Below are 15,715 nucleotides of genomic sequence, written 5' to 3' on the forward strand. Positions count from 1 at the left end.
AAAAATTGTTGTTGAAATGTGCTCACCGAGACACAGGCACACAAGATGTTCTGCAAAATAGAAATATCGGCGAGAAATATATGGGGGCAAGCAGGGAGGCATTTCACCTCTTAAAGCTTAGCTCTGTACTGCTGCACAACCCTCTGAGCTGCAGCAAAGCCTTGTGTTCACCTACCTGCCATTTCCATCTAGGTATAATGTAGGGATTTTATGGGGGCGGGGTATAAATGCTGCAAGAGGGCAGCGGGGACATCTCAGCTAAAGGACCGAAGATGCAGGCAGAGTTACCAGCGCTATGAATGAGGTAGCCTGGCGCTATATTGTAAATGTTCCTCCAGCGGCGGTTAGCGCCTCCAATGCTTGTTTATTTGCATCCTTCCTGCGGGTCGGTCAGGGCCTTCAAGGTTCCCCATAATTGGCGATCTCCATGTCTTTCTCTAAAACATTATTTCACCCCCTACCCACACCCCACGCCACACTTCCAATGCCTCTCAAAGCGACAAACCTCATCAGTTTGACACGTTATGTTTGCCAGGCGAAGCGCGTGTGCACCCTTGATCCATATGATAGGGACGCCCCAAACGATTCCCCATCACACCTCAGTGAGCGAAAGGCTCTTCCTGTTGTCTTTAACATATTGCCAACAGCATGTTGGTGTATACGAACACCATTTGCATGAATGGGTGTTGGAAATAAAGTATTTACAATATCCTATTGTTTTAATAACAACCTAATGTGCATGTTATAACATTTACGAAGTTAAGTATTGTTCTTTGTACCCCACCGCCAGTTGTGAAAAAATGCATGCATTTATAGAGGTATGGTGCCCCCTACACACAGCCTAACAATGTAACATAATATATAGCACAAGACAAGGGGGTATTCAATAAAAAGCACAGTCCCTGACAAAGGAACAGAATATTCAAATCTGTGCATTCAATTTGATGTCTTGATAAGACGCAGGGAAACGAGAGAGAGGCTGTGTGGATAGCTTTTGACCCTCTGGGATAGTTAGTAATATGGGGGGGAGGAGGTTTGCTGAGTTAGAGGAGTGGGTTGCGCTGCGGCTGCAGAGGGGTGTGCCCTGTCCAGGGACCCTCGGAGCGGTGTGTGAGTCAGTGATGCGCTCTGCTCTACTCTGGGTTGCTCACAGGTACAGAGTGGTTTTGTCTGCAGCTTATGATGGGTCAAAATGAGAGTTTGTGAACATCCGGTAAAAACTAAAGAAGGCAGCAAAGCTGTGGCGGTGCTGTGGTAATCCCAGACTTGAACATCCAGTGACAGGAAGAGAAGAGATTGTGGGGGCGCTGTGGTAATCCCAGACTTGAACATCCCATAGGAGGAAGAGAAGAGACTGTGGGGGCGCTGTGGTAATCCCAGACCTGGGGGTGCTGTGGTAATCCCAGATGTGAACATTCCGTAGGAGGAAGAGAAGGGACTGTGGGGGCACTGTGGTAATCCCAGAGTTGAACATCGAGTGACAGGAAGAAAAGGGACTGTGGGGGTGCTGTGCTAATCCCAGACTTGAACATCGAGTGACAGGGAGAGTAGGGACTGTGGGGGCGCTGTTGTAATCCCAGACTTGAACATCAAGTGACAGGGAGAGGACGGACTGTGGGGCGCTGTGGAAACTACAGCCGAGCAGAGAGTCCTAGTGAGAGGCATGCTATTTTCATCTGAATCCTGTACTGGTTGTCTGCGTTTATGTGTGTTTTTAAAGACCCGTGTCGCAGTTAGCACCAGGCGTTAGCTCCCTGCGCTGGCCGTTAATACCTTGGTTAGCAACATACCTTTATCCAGTGCTTAAAATGGGCAGGTGCTGTCCGGTACTTCGTACCTGCACTTCTTTTATTTGAAAGGGAGAGTGATGCAGCGGAGTTTACCAGCTCTACACACACATACACACAACTCTCACTTTGAGCCCATATACATTCATACATTCAATGAGCTTGCAAATATCCGCTGGACATCAATTTTGATATACATTTGAGAACCCTTTACACCAGTATTCTTACCATTCCTGTCTCCTAAGTAAATGTACTTTTTGTTGATAGATCTAGTTGTAGATTAGAATAGGGAGGAAATAATAACACATTTATCTTTATTTTAAAGAACCACAGACTCAAAGGATTTTTTAAAGATTTATCTGAATTAATAGTTTTGTGAGTCAAGTTAAAATACACGTAGATGCACCAAATTCTCCATCAGGAAAGAAATTTACAGTTAGCTTAGATCAATTTATAGCAAGAATCTTTGTGATGACAGTACCTGAGGAGAGAATACAGAGAGAAAATACGGGAGCATTACCCCACAGGACTTTAATTACCTAGAATGGTGTGAGGACCTGGACATCAGAATATCAAAGATTCAGGACAGGTTCAGGACTGGAAAGGTGACCTCCTCTAGTGCAACGCCAGCGTTACACCCCTCTCTGGTGCTACTCTCTCCGGCTGGGGCTCGTCCGGACCCCTTCCTAGATGTGCCTCCTTGGTTGTGCCGCGATTCTTCCCTAGTGTTGGATTCTTCAATCAGCTTGTAGCAAATCGGGCAGCATCTCAGCATAGCATCAGCATCAAGTGTGTCTAACTAACTAGAACTTACCTCTGTTATACCAAATCGAGTGTATGCTCCACCCCCAAATGTTTCAATTCTATGTACACCCCTCAATTTGATTGGGCCAGGCAGTGGGGTGAGGAGATCACACCATACTAAGTGCAATAACTTTCTTTAGTTCTATTTTCTAATACCCCGCCCCTTAATTTCAATACCCACAAGCTTTATTCCCACAAGCATTTCATATGTGGATCGATAATTTTGAAGTACAATGTTTCGGCTTCTTCCTTTTGCAGGTTCAAGAGTTTAGCTTCCCATGTCCTTGCTGGGCACATGTTCTTGGCAGAAGTTCAATGACATCATTGGTTTCAGGACAAGGAATCTATACGCATGTGTAGCTGTCGCAAAGGGGTAGGGACATCAGTCACCATTCAAGGCCCAAATACGAACTATTAATAAAGTCAGAGAAAAACATGTTAGAATACAAAATTAAATGAATTCACTGTATACCACTTACTTCTACTCTAACCCCATTTATTTAATATATCTTTTGCATTAATAGCTAAGAAAAACTTGCACAGGTTAGTTTCAGCAATGCATGTGCATTAGTGCGGAGGTTTCGAGCGACCATGTTAAAAACCATTGCGCAGCTGCAAAGATTTCCCACCTTTCGACAGAAAACGTCATGCTACGTAAATGCAGTAGACGCATGTGCAGAAGAGTTCCTGCATTTTCGGCGGCCAGTTTAAGGACACTCGGGTTACTGGTTAGTTAAGCACATAGAAAAGCTTCCCCTAGATACAGTATGTAAATTGTGGTGCGATGTTAGTACTTACATACATGTTGGTTATATTATTACATGTTATTCGAGAGGATTGCATACGAGCAAGTCTCTTTTATACGAAACCTTGCTCCATCAATCCCCTCTCAGATGGCATTTTATGGCATCACTAGCTTCTATCATTAAATCAGATGCCAACTTTAGCATTCTACCATTTCGATTTCTTCAAAACTTTCATTCCTTCCTTTATCCCTTTTAAATTGTGATCCTTTCTTTCTTTTGTAGATATTTCCTTTCAATTCTTCAAGTTGTATTTCATCTAATTTTCTTTACCTACACTTCTCATTCTCTTTCTCTTTCCACTACATTTATGGCAACACATTATTATCAGAACCAAAAAGGTTATGCCCATAATTGGTAGTAATATTTGACCTAAAATACTTTTACCTATGTTAGAAAACCAATCACCTATAGTGGAAAAACCTATTAGTTATTTTCTTTCATACACTGTCAACCTCCAGTGGTTTCAGTTCTTCTTCCAAATGTGTAATATTTTTAATATACCCTCCAATGTCCATACATTTATCAGGTATATAAGTTCAACAATGTTGCGCTTTCAACATTTTACAGACTCCACCCTCTTTTGCAAATAAGATATCAAGGGCAAGTCGATTTTGCAAAACCATATATCTAACAGCAACTAATTCTGTATTGATCAATAAGAATCCTCCAGCAGTGTCAGTAGATAACCGATCAACTACTGTAGACAATTGACAGATTTCTCGAGAATTCAGCAGAATCCCCATTGAAGGTATCAATGCACCAAATATGTCACCTACTATTTCAGAAAAACTAGCTCTTTTAAATCGGGTTAGTCTGTTATTGTCATCATTGCTTCCAGTGATTCTTTTAACATGATAGACTTTAGGGAATACTATTCCGAAACAGCAACTTCCGTACGATTGATCAGGCAGCCTAAAGTAGGCTTTGTTTCCACAAATATAATAGATTCCAGGGAATACTGGATCAGTTCCTCCTTTTAGTCCCCAACCCCCAATTACTAAGAAGTTATGTTCACATTCACTGGAACCAATAAATGCGTTGTTATATTCTGTTTTTAGTCTATGAAGACAGATTTTCCCTTTCTTTTCAAAATCCAGGGTCATAGAAGCATGAGCCTTGCCAGTTACCAAAAGGTCTTCCTTCTCAGCCCATTTAGGTATCTGAGGTTTCGGTTCAGAGGCCCTTTTTTGAAAATCCTGTCTCCTCTGTTCTACTAAATTCAAAAATATCTATTCTTCTTCATGTAATTTACATGTTAAGTTGCGTTTTTGTGCATCAGCTATATCTATTGCTTTCATTGTTAGAAAATATTCACCCATGAATTGTGAGTCTCTAGTACCAAGGACGGGGTTCATGCTCTTTCGCATGGGACCCTCTGATAATATTACATCTACATTTGAATAATAATACTGTAGTTTTCCAGTTCTATAAAATAAACTAGCCAATACACTACATGAAATACCATATGTCAGAGGTAAATGATGAGCAGTTACCCCTTCAGCTACTGAGGTTGGTAATTTCATACAAACATAACAATCACTAACTTGCATTGTTTTTACATAGTGTACTAATAGATTTGCAAATACATTTAAATCAGTTTCGTTTTTATTCACAGTGTGGTGTAAATCTAACTCATCTGGTGTTTCTAAGTCTACTCTATCTTCTTTAATGTTTGCCACCTTTGCATGTGTATTAGTACTATTCTGTTTGTTCGTAACCATCCAATAGGGAATAGCTATTGCTAATATTACCCACATTATGAAGACTAATAATAGGCTACATATACATATCTTATAGCACTTCTTTATACAGCTTTGTTTTGGTTTTCTGGTAACTTTATTATCAGACATTTTTGCACAAGAAGATTGTCTCTTCTTTAAATCAGAAACTTGGTATGAGATAACACCTTAAGCGTCTTCTTTTCTTTCAAGTCGGTCTCACTTCTTCATCAATTCGTTCAACATTTAGTTCTTCGTCACTTTCTTCATTTATGTCGAGATTTTCAAAATCTTCAAGAATGACATATGTCCATTCAGGACCTTTGAACTTGTTGTTCAATGTCTTCAGTCTTTGGCTCCTTCATTTTGGAGTTTCAGAGGAAGGTCCAGATTGACTGGATACTTCGTTTACCTGATCAGGTTCTTCATTGATTGCCTTTAGGCGGTATTTCAGTCTCTTGATAATTCTTGGCCAATTATCACCTTTTCGGCTTTTCTTAGCTCTCACTGTACTGTCAGTTTCTTCAAGGCTTCTTTTATTTTATTTTATTTGTGACACAATTTGATCATCTTTGTCTTCAGATTTCCTCTCTATCTGACCTTGTCCAAGGCTTGCTGTCTTGGCCTGTTCTGCCTGGATGTTTTCATCTACCTCTATCTTACCCTGTTCAGGATCGGTGATGTTTGGGTTTTCTTCTGTGTCCTGAAGTTGTGTTTCTATGCCTATATGGTCCTGTTCAGGTCTTTTTACCCTTTGACTTTCTTCTGCCTGAACGTTTTCTCTAAAACCTACCCGTCCCTCCTCAGACTCAGGAATGGGGCTTAGATTTTCTTCTGTCTGAGTATATTGTTCTCTCCTTAACTGTTCCAGCTCAGGTTCCCTAATAGTTGTATTACTACTCTCCTGAGCGAGTTCTTCTATACCTAACTGGTTCTCACCCTTTTCTTGTCTGTCACTCTTTTCTTGCCTGTCTAAATGTGTTTGGCTTCTAGTTCTTACAATTACTTCAGGTATGTCCACCACTGGGATCCAGTTGTCCTGATTGGTTGTTCTTGGGCAGGTACTTTAGGATCTTCTATGGGAAATTCTTCAGCGGCGCAACCTTCAGCAACTTCAACTGCTCGAGTCAATTGAAAACCTTCTTCTTCAGGAGCTGGTACCCTTTTGGTATGACTTGCATGAATCCAATTAGGCAATCATGCACACTTTACAGCTGTTGACGTAGTTAGTATAACCTGATGTGGTTTGTTCCACCTTGGTGCTAGGCACGATTCTCAAGTGAGATTCTTCACAACTACCCAGTCACCGGGATTCAGATCATGTGCTTGGCTCAGCTGTCTGTTGACTGCGTCTTCCCCAACCTGATGAGAGATAGAACGCACTCTGTCAGCCAACTCTTTGCAATACTCCAAAACCAAGTCATCAGTTATATTCAACAGCTTGTGTCCTGGTATGCATGCTTGTCTCATTGCTCTTCCCATGAGTATTTCATGGGGACTCAATCCAGTATTTTTGTCAGGAATACTTCTGAGTCCCATTAGAACAAGAGGTAAAGCATCTGGCCATTCCAGTGGGGTGGATGCACACACATTTCCGAGTCTTGACTTGATTGTGCCATTCAATTGTTCTACCACCCCAGAAGCCTCCGGGTGGTAAGCGCAGTGCAATTTTTGTTCGACTTTGAATGCTTCACAAATTAGTCAAATTATTTCATTATTAAAATGAGACCCTCTGTCTTATCCAGTCGTTACTGGAAAACCAAATCTAGGGATGAGTTCTCTTAGTAAGAGTTTGGCCACTATGAAGCTGTCATTTCTTTGGGTCGGGTATGATTCCACCAACTTTGAGAACAAACAAACTATGAAAAGTACATATTTCAACCCTCGACAAGCAGGCAGTTAAATAAAATCTAGTTGAAGTCTTACAAAAGGACCTTCTGCCTTTCCAATCTTTCCCATACTAAACATGGTTTTCCTGCCTGGATTCATTTGTTAACATGTTAAGCATCTTTGGCAAAGACTCTCTGCTACATTCCTGAATTTTGCGTTTGACTAATCTTGTCTGAAAAGTCGAATCATATCATCTCTACCTACATGTGTGTCTCCATGATACATCCTAGCCATAGGTGCGAGCATACTATTTGGCATTACTGGTCTGCCTAACAAACCCACACACCATCTTCTGCCCTACTTTGACATCCTATTTTCACCCACTCTTCCTTTTCTCTCATTTCTACTGCATCCTGCAGATCTTTTACCTCCTCCCAAGTCCCCACTCCTGCAAGTGGCATAAGTTGGCAGCTGATTTCACAAGTTTTGATTTTCTTTTTTAGTGCAATTTTATGTCTTGCACAATGCTGGGCAACCTGGCCAGCATATCGGTTACCGGCTGTCACATAGTTATCTCCTGATTGGTGAGCAGCACACTTAACCACAGCTACCTCTTTTGGTATTTAAATTACCTCAATTAATTCTCTTACAATATTTCCATTTCTAATGGGAGTTCCTCAGGAAGTCAGGAAATCCCTCTGCATCCATAGCTGGCCAAAACCATATTGGCTGTCAGTAAATATGGTTATTCTCCAATATTTCCCAATTTTGCATGCTTTAATTAAAGCGATTAATTCAGCTACTTGTGCAGATCTGACTTCTGGTAAATAGGATGCTTCGACTATTCCATCCAATGTACCCACAGCATAAGCAGCACTTAATCCTCCCTCCTTGTGTCGCATGCATGAGGCATCTACAAATAACTCATGATCTGCATTTTTCTGGGGTTCCTCTTGTATATCAGGACGCGGTTTGGTGCTTAGTTCAGTCACGTCAAGACATTCATGTTCAACCTCATCTTTCACCTCTTCTTGGCATGGATCTGGTAGTAAAGTGGCTGGGTTGAGAACAGTACACCTCACTATAGTCACATTTTCAGCCCCCAGTATTATTCTCTCATATTTAGTTGGGAGTGAGGTACTGCGTTTGGGTTTTGGTCAGCAAAATCACAACCGAATGAGGAACGTACACCTTTACAGGGTGTCCCATCAAAATTGATTCACTTTGTTCTATGCTCACACAAGTTGCACCTACAGCTTTCAGACAACCGGGCAATGCACATGCACAGGGTCTAATGTTCCAGAAAAATATGCCACTGGTCTTCGCATTAATCCATGTCTCTGTGTCAGGACTGAGAGTGCACAATTATCTCTCTCATAGCAGAACAATGCAAATTCTTTTGAATAGTCTGGCATTCCCAAACCAGGTGCTTCGCACAAACAATTTTGTAATTTTATGAACGATTCCATGCTTTCATCATCCCACTCTATGAGGTCCTTTGCTCTCCTTTTTGCACATCTGTATCTGGGGTTTAGCCAGTAAAGAAAACCCTAAAATCCACTGTCTACAATATCCTACAACCCCAAGAAACATTCTTATTTCTCTTTGGGTTCGTGGCAACTGCATTTGTCTTATTATTCTGATTCTTTCTGATGTCACCTTTCTAATTCCTCTCTCTATTTGATGTCCCAGGTATTTGACTGCGTTTTTACAAAACTGTAGTTTCTCAGGGGGACACTTTGTGTCCACCTTTTGCCAAGTGATTTAGAAATGCAATTGAATCAGTGACACAGTCATCTCGAGTGTTCGACACTACCAATAGGTCGCCGATATATTGCACCAGGACTGATTCTCTGGGCAACACAAGAGGTTCAAGACTTCTTTTGAGAATCTGGTTAAAGATTGAAGGATTTTCAGTGTGCCCTTGAGGCACATGATTCCATACGTATACATGCTCCTCGAATTTAAATGAAAATAAAAACTGACTATCTGGATGCAATGGAATAAAAAAGAATGCATGACATAAATCAATTACTGTGAACCAGCCTGCTTTCCATGGTATCTGGTAAAGAATCACAGCTGGGTTGGGCACTACTGGACAACATGGTACAACAATTTTATTTATTTTCCTCAGGTCCTGAACCACCCTATATTTCCCGTTAGGTTTCTTAATGCCAATTATAGGTGAGTTACAAGGGCTACTCATTATTTCTTTCAAAATGCCTTGTTCGACTAATCGCTCAATCTCTGCTGCAACACCTGCCTTTATTTCAGGACTCATTTTGTATTGTCGAGTATTTGGATAAACAGCACCTTCTTTCACTGTCACTTTTACAGGATCTACATTCGCCATTAATCCTATTTCTTTTCCAGTAAAATCCCATCATATCTCTGCATTTACAGTCAGTTTGACTTCAGCAGGTAATTCATCTTTGGTTATCATTGAATACATTTCATTTACTTCTGTTCCTTGTTTAGCTAACATGAATTTGTAAACACCATCTTCATCTGGGGTTTGTATTGCGACACCATCCGGTTTGCAAAATATGGTGCAATTCATTTTGCACAATAAGTCCCTTCCTAGCAAGTTTACAGGACTTGAGTCACAAACTACAAACTTGTGTATTTCTTTAAAACTACCAATTTGCACCTCCATGGGTTCTGTGATCAGGGTTCTAATCTGTTTGTTCGCGATACCTACTACTTCGATGGCTTCACCCGAGAGGGACAGGTTAGGAATGTCTGCTGTTCTCACAGTAGACCTGGTAGCACCAGTGTCCAACAAGAAAGTGATATTGTTTCCTTCTACTTTACCTTCTATGTATGGACCTGCCTGATTTACCGGTAGGTGAGCGCCAAGTACGCACTCCCCTTCCTCCCCCCTCAGACACGGTCATTCCTGCTCATAATTGAGAAATGGGTCCTGTAAAAGAAACTGCGAGGTCACACATTTTTTCTCACTTCCCTCTGGGAATCCGGTGTCCACACTGTACTTGGCTTGACTCACAAAATTTGGCTTAGGGGCAGGTGGCAATTGACTCTGAAGATCTATACCCTGTTGCGGTTGACTCATTAACACCTCATTCTGCATCTGTGAATTAAAATTTTGATTCGGACCATTATTAACTTGAATGAATTTACACTAGTTTTTTCAATGCTCCAACTTCCCACACCCGTGACAGGTAAACTTTCTCTTTGCCTCTTCCTGATTTAACCTTCCCCGTGGTTTCCCCCCACTATTGTCACTTTGACCTTGTGCCCTTCCTTGATTTTCTGACTGTTTATTCAAATGAAGCTCTTGCTGTTCAGCTAATTTTACTTGAGCCCACATTACTTTTTCTTCTATGGCTTTTCGTCTGTTATCGATTTCATCCCCACAATATTTGGCATATTTCAAAATTTCGTCTATGGGCTTTGATTGCCAACATAACATGTGCTGCTTAATCATTTGAGATATATCCAATCTTAACCCTGTCACAAATCGATACACAAAATGAGTCATGTCCTTGTTCCCTATACTTTCAAAAGCACTATACTGTTTGAACACCTGTAAAAGGCATTCATAGTATGCATATACAGACTCATCTTTTTCTTGGGTTGTTCTGTCTTTTTTTACCCAGTCAGTTTCTTTTGGGGGAATTTTACTCTTCAGAAAAGTGATCATCTGGTGATATTTTTTCATTGCATCTTCTGATGGGGCTCCTGTCTTTGAATCTCTTGGATACTCTTCACTAGGCCAATCTACAGTAATTTTACACTCCGTCCACAAATCTGCTGGTACTACTATGTCAAACAGACCATCCAGCTCTTTTAAGTAAACCTTCGAAACTTTCACAAACCTCTCAAGTTGTCTGTACCACTCCACTGGTTTCTCTCTCAGTTTAGGAAAATCATTTGTAAACAACAAAATATCCTGTCTAGTCCATGGTACATGTACGTACCCCCCTCCGGGTACTTCACTCATCGGATACAACATCTCAACCTTTTCTGTTTCTCTCATTGTATATTCAGATGTCGTTCGATTTACCTGTGCTTCTTCCTTTTTCTTTGTCCACCTAACTTTCCACTTGTTGAGATCTCCCCATTTTTGTAATAGAAATAATAACTCCCTAATCCGTAGTGTTCTTCTAGACACTTTCATGTTTTCCAAATCTTTATAAAAAAATGCTGCTCTATAGGGTTTCTGCAACACCTTTGACCTCCCTATGTCAATTCCTAAATCAGATGCCAGATTCGTCAGTTTTTCATGGAATATTTTTGTATTTCGTGTGATGCTTCTACAAATAAATAGTAATTCTTCTTCACTGTATGTGTTTAATCTGTCTAGACCCACATTTCCGGCTATCATTTCTTCCAATTCTACTCGCAATTTGAAAATGTCTAATACTTTCAGCTGTGACTTTGACTTCTCTATTTCTTGAGTCCATCTCTCTATATGTTCTGGGGTTACTATAGGAGCACTTCTAGTTCCTGTTGAGGTTTCTAGTCTAACTTCCTTCGAACAACTGGGCAAATTTCTCCTTGGGGTTTCTGTTATTGGTTCTCTTATGGGTAAATCCATTAATGATATTGCTGATTCACATTTACTTGCTTGATCATCTATTATTACCTTTTTTTTCTAGGTTCTAGGCTTGGGATAGGCATTACAGGAACTTTGGGACAATTTGACTTTTCGCCATACAATGGGACTACTGGTCCCATTGTTACTGGTATGGTCAATGCTTCAGGATGTGTGTTTATCTGAGCTATTTTCTGGATCAATTGATCTCTATTCTTTTTTATTGCTTCCCTTTCTTTTTCTTGAAGTACTCTGTCTGTTGTTGTGTCATGTACTATTTGTGGAACCAAAAGTGTTCCTAGCATCGGGGCACTAGGAGTCTTTCCATTCAATCCTTCATTATAAGGCAGAGGACTTTTCATTAATATGTCTTCTAAATATTCTTCTTCTACTTCTCCACTACCTGTCATTGTCAAGGGCTTGGTTTTCTCTGTACATTTGCCTCCAGTCTGCTCTTCTGACGTTAACACGAGATATAGGCCTTCTGCCACCATGGCCTGTCTCCATTGTGTCATTTGTCTATCTCTAGTTTCTCGGGGAAATTTTGGAGAATATTTGCTTAGGGTCCTGTTACTTCGTGGTCTATCACATTCAAAAGCTTCCATTTCCCATTCTTCTAAAGCCTCATACTGGGTCAATCTAGGTCTGGGTTCTAATTCATTCATCCGAGTTCTTAAGTTATACAGTATTCTCCCATTAAAGCTTCCGTACTCAGGAAATGCTAATATTCCGTCATCTTTTGTGTCTTCTACCCAATTTTCTAACCATACACAGGTATGATAGCCTAATTCAACCATTATGTATGATGCAGATGTATTTGGGGTAGGAATAAGGATCCCTTCTCTACTCTTAATGGGTTTGTCCTTTTTAAAATAATTCTTACCTTTTGCATAAATGACATCTTTCTCTTTTCTCCATACATTGCGTGCTTGTGCTTGTTAAGATACTGTTCGTAAGCAAACCCAATAAATCTTCTGTCTGGACAAATCCCTGTTAATGTAGGATTGTACATGCAAACTCCACTATCTATTATTATTCTTGGGATTTCTATTTTGGTGACCAATCAGACGCTTGATTTAATTCTAATGATTCTCCAATACCAGCGCGTTTTCTATTCTGAAGACTAATTAAATTCTACTCTGCTCGATCGCTTAGACAATGCTTGCGCGTCTTTTCTGTGATGTCAGCATCACTCCTTACTACTGACCCCTCCTTTACAATTTTGCATCAGCTACATGCCCACTTTTTCAACCAATCCCAGCTCGGCTCTCAGTAATGTCAGTGCAGCACCTGCAACTGACCCCTCCTTTACAAGGTAATGCGAAAACTTAATTTTCTCACAAATCCACACATTTTTCCATTAATGAACAACACAGAAAAATTCGCTATTGTGCCTGACCCACTAATTCAAAGAATAGTAACATTTCTTTCACTGTGAGTTAAACCCTTCCGCTTACTCTTCACATACTGCGAGGAAAACTTTTCTGCGTACTCTTTACACAAGCATCAGAGAACCTGCTACTCCTTTGATGTTACCCTTTCTAGGTTTTCATCAGTGAACTCTTTGCTACCAATTATTCTCACTAACATACAAGAAATTAATCCCTAACTTAGTGCTTCTAGTCCTGCGTAACTTTCAGCACTTTCTCGATCCAGACCAATAACCTCACTGCAGTGTGGCTTCCATTCGCCACCGGCTAGTCAATATTCCTGGGAATTTCCAGACAACATAAAACAATACATAACGGGTTTGGTTAAAACATAAATCAATAATTCAAAATTTTCAAAATACAATCCTCGCCTAACTAACTAAACTAACCATGCCTCTGCTACCAAGAAAAACTGATGCAGCGGAGTTTACCAGCTCTAGTCTACACACACATTCACACAACTCTCACTTTGGGCCCATATACATTCATATATTCAATGAGATAGCAAATATCCGCTGAACATCAATTTTGATTTACCTTAGAGAACCCTTTACACCAGTATTCTTACCAATCCTGTCTCCTAAGTAAATGTACTTTTTGTTGATAGATCTAGTTGTAGATTAGAATAGGGAGGAAATAATAACACATTTATCTTTATTTTAAAGAGCCACAGACTCAAAGGATTTCTTAAAGATTTATCTGAAATAATAGTTTTGTGTCAAGTAAAAATACACGTAGATACACCAAATCCTCCATCAGGAAAGAAATTTACAGTTAGCTTAGATCAATTTATAGCAAGAATCTTTGGGATGACAGTACCTGAGGAGAGAATACAGAGAGAAAATACGGGAGCATTACCCCACAGGACTATAATTACCTCGAATGGTGTGAGGACCTGGACATCAGAGTATCAAAGATTCAGGACAGGTTGAGGAATGGAAAGGTGACCTCCTGTAGTGCAACAACAGCGTTACACCCCTCTCTGGTGCTACTCTCTCTGGCTCGGGCTCGTCCGGACCCCTTCCTAGATGTGCCTCCTCGGTTGTTCCACAGTTCTTCCCTAGTGTTGGATTCTTCAATCAGCTTGCAGCAAATCGGGCAGCATCTCAGCATAGTATCAGCATCAAGTGTGTCTAACTAACTAGAACTCACCTCTGTTATACCAAATCGAGTGACTGATCCACCCTCCAAATGTTTCAATTCTATGTACACCCCTCAATTTGATTAGGCCAGGCAGTGGGGTGAGGACATCACACCATACTAAGTGCAATAACTTTCTTTAGTTCTATTGTCTAATACCCCGCCCCTTAATTTCAATACCCACAAGCTTTAATTTTGAAGTACAATGTTTCGGCTTCTTCCTTTTACAGGTTCAAGAGTTTAGCTTCCCATGTCCTTGCTGGGCACATGTTCTTGGCAGAAGTTCAATGACATCATTGGTTTCAGGACAAGGAATGTGTGTGCATGTGTAGTTGTCACAAAGGGGGGGACTTCAGTCACCCACCAAGGCCCAAATACAAACTATTAATAAAGTCAGAGAAAAACATGTTAGAATACAAAATTAAATGAATTCACTGTATACCACTTAGTTCTACTCTAACCCCATTTACTTAATATATCTTTTGCATTAATAGCTTAGTAAAACTTGCATGGGTTAGTTTCAGCAATGCATGTGCGTTAGTGCGAAGGTTTCGAGCAGCCATGTTAAAAGCCATTGCGCAGCTGCAAAGATTTCCCACCAAGCGACAGAAAATGTCATGCTACGTAGATGCAGAGGCATGCACAGAAGAGTTCCCACGTTTTCGGCAGCCATTTTAAGTACACTCGGGTTACTGGTTAGTGAAGCACATAGAAAAGCTTCCCCTAGATACAGTTTGTAAATTGTGGTGCGATAATAGTACTTACAGACATGTTGGTTACATTATTACATGTTATTCAAGAGGATTGCATACGAGCAAGTCTCTTTTATACGAAACCTTTCTCCATCAAGAGTACCTGCTCTTCTCAGCATTCCTGCGGATAGTAGCCACACTTCTCAGAGCCAAACAGGTACTCTAAACATTGAGTACCCGCACTTTGGTATTTTCATTTAAAACTCTGGGCTTTATCGCACAGACCCCTGAGTGAGGGGTGCTGCGTCGTGGTGCACTTCCCCGAACTTAAGCCACTAAACGCTTCCACGATGAACAGGATGGCCGAAATGTGCTCTGTGAAGCGCCAAAACGCGTGCTTCCTGTTTCTAGGAGCTCCAAGATTTACACAGGTGAGGAAAATAAAGTGCAAGCGAGGCACGAGCCAAAAATGCCCTACACATCTCATGGTGCCCCTCCCTCTACACTACAGCGCTGGCTGGCATGGGACTCGCACTGGGTGCTTTTGACAGAGTTTTTAGTTGTGGGCTGGTTTGTCCCAGAGGAGTACATTTTGAATCTGAAAGGTGGGCAGTTCTGGGGCTCAGAGTGCCCTGTGCTTGGGGTCTTGTAAGGCGTGTGTTTATTGTGGAGACCTCCTGGTGAGGCCTCCCTGTCTGCAGGGGAGCTGCAGGGGTCTGCATACCTACCCCCACCACCCAGGACCTAGCAGGGCACCCTTTGCTTTGAGACTCGTTATCTGTTATTCATTGTTGGCGTCGAGCTAATAATGGGCACTGATATAATGCAGAGGAGCACACCATTGGCAGGAGAAATACAGATGCCACCGTGGCGCCCACAGCAGATGTGGCGACGTCTGGACATGTCAAGGTGCACGCTGGGAAATGTAACATTTAATGTTGTACTAATAT

The sequence above is a fragment of the Triturus cristatus genome, chromosome 3_1 (assembly GCF_964204655.1).
Source record: "Triturus cristatus chromosome 3_1, aTriCri1.1, whole genome shotgun sequence".
NCBI lineage: Eukaryota > Metazoa > Chordata > Amphibia > Caudata > Salamandridae > Triturus > Triturus cristatus.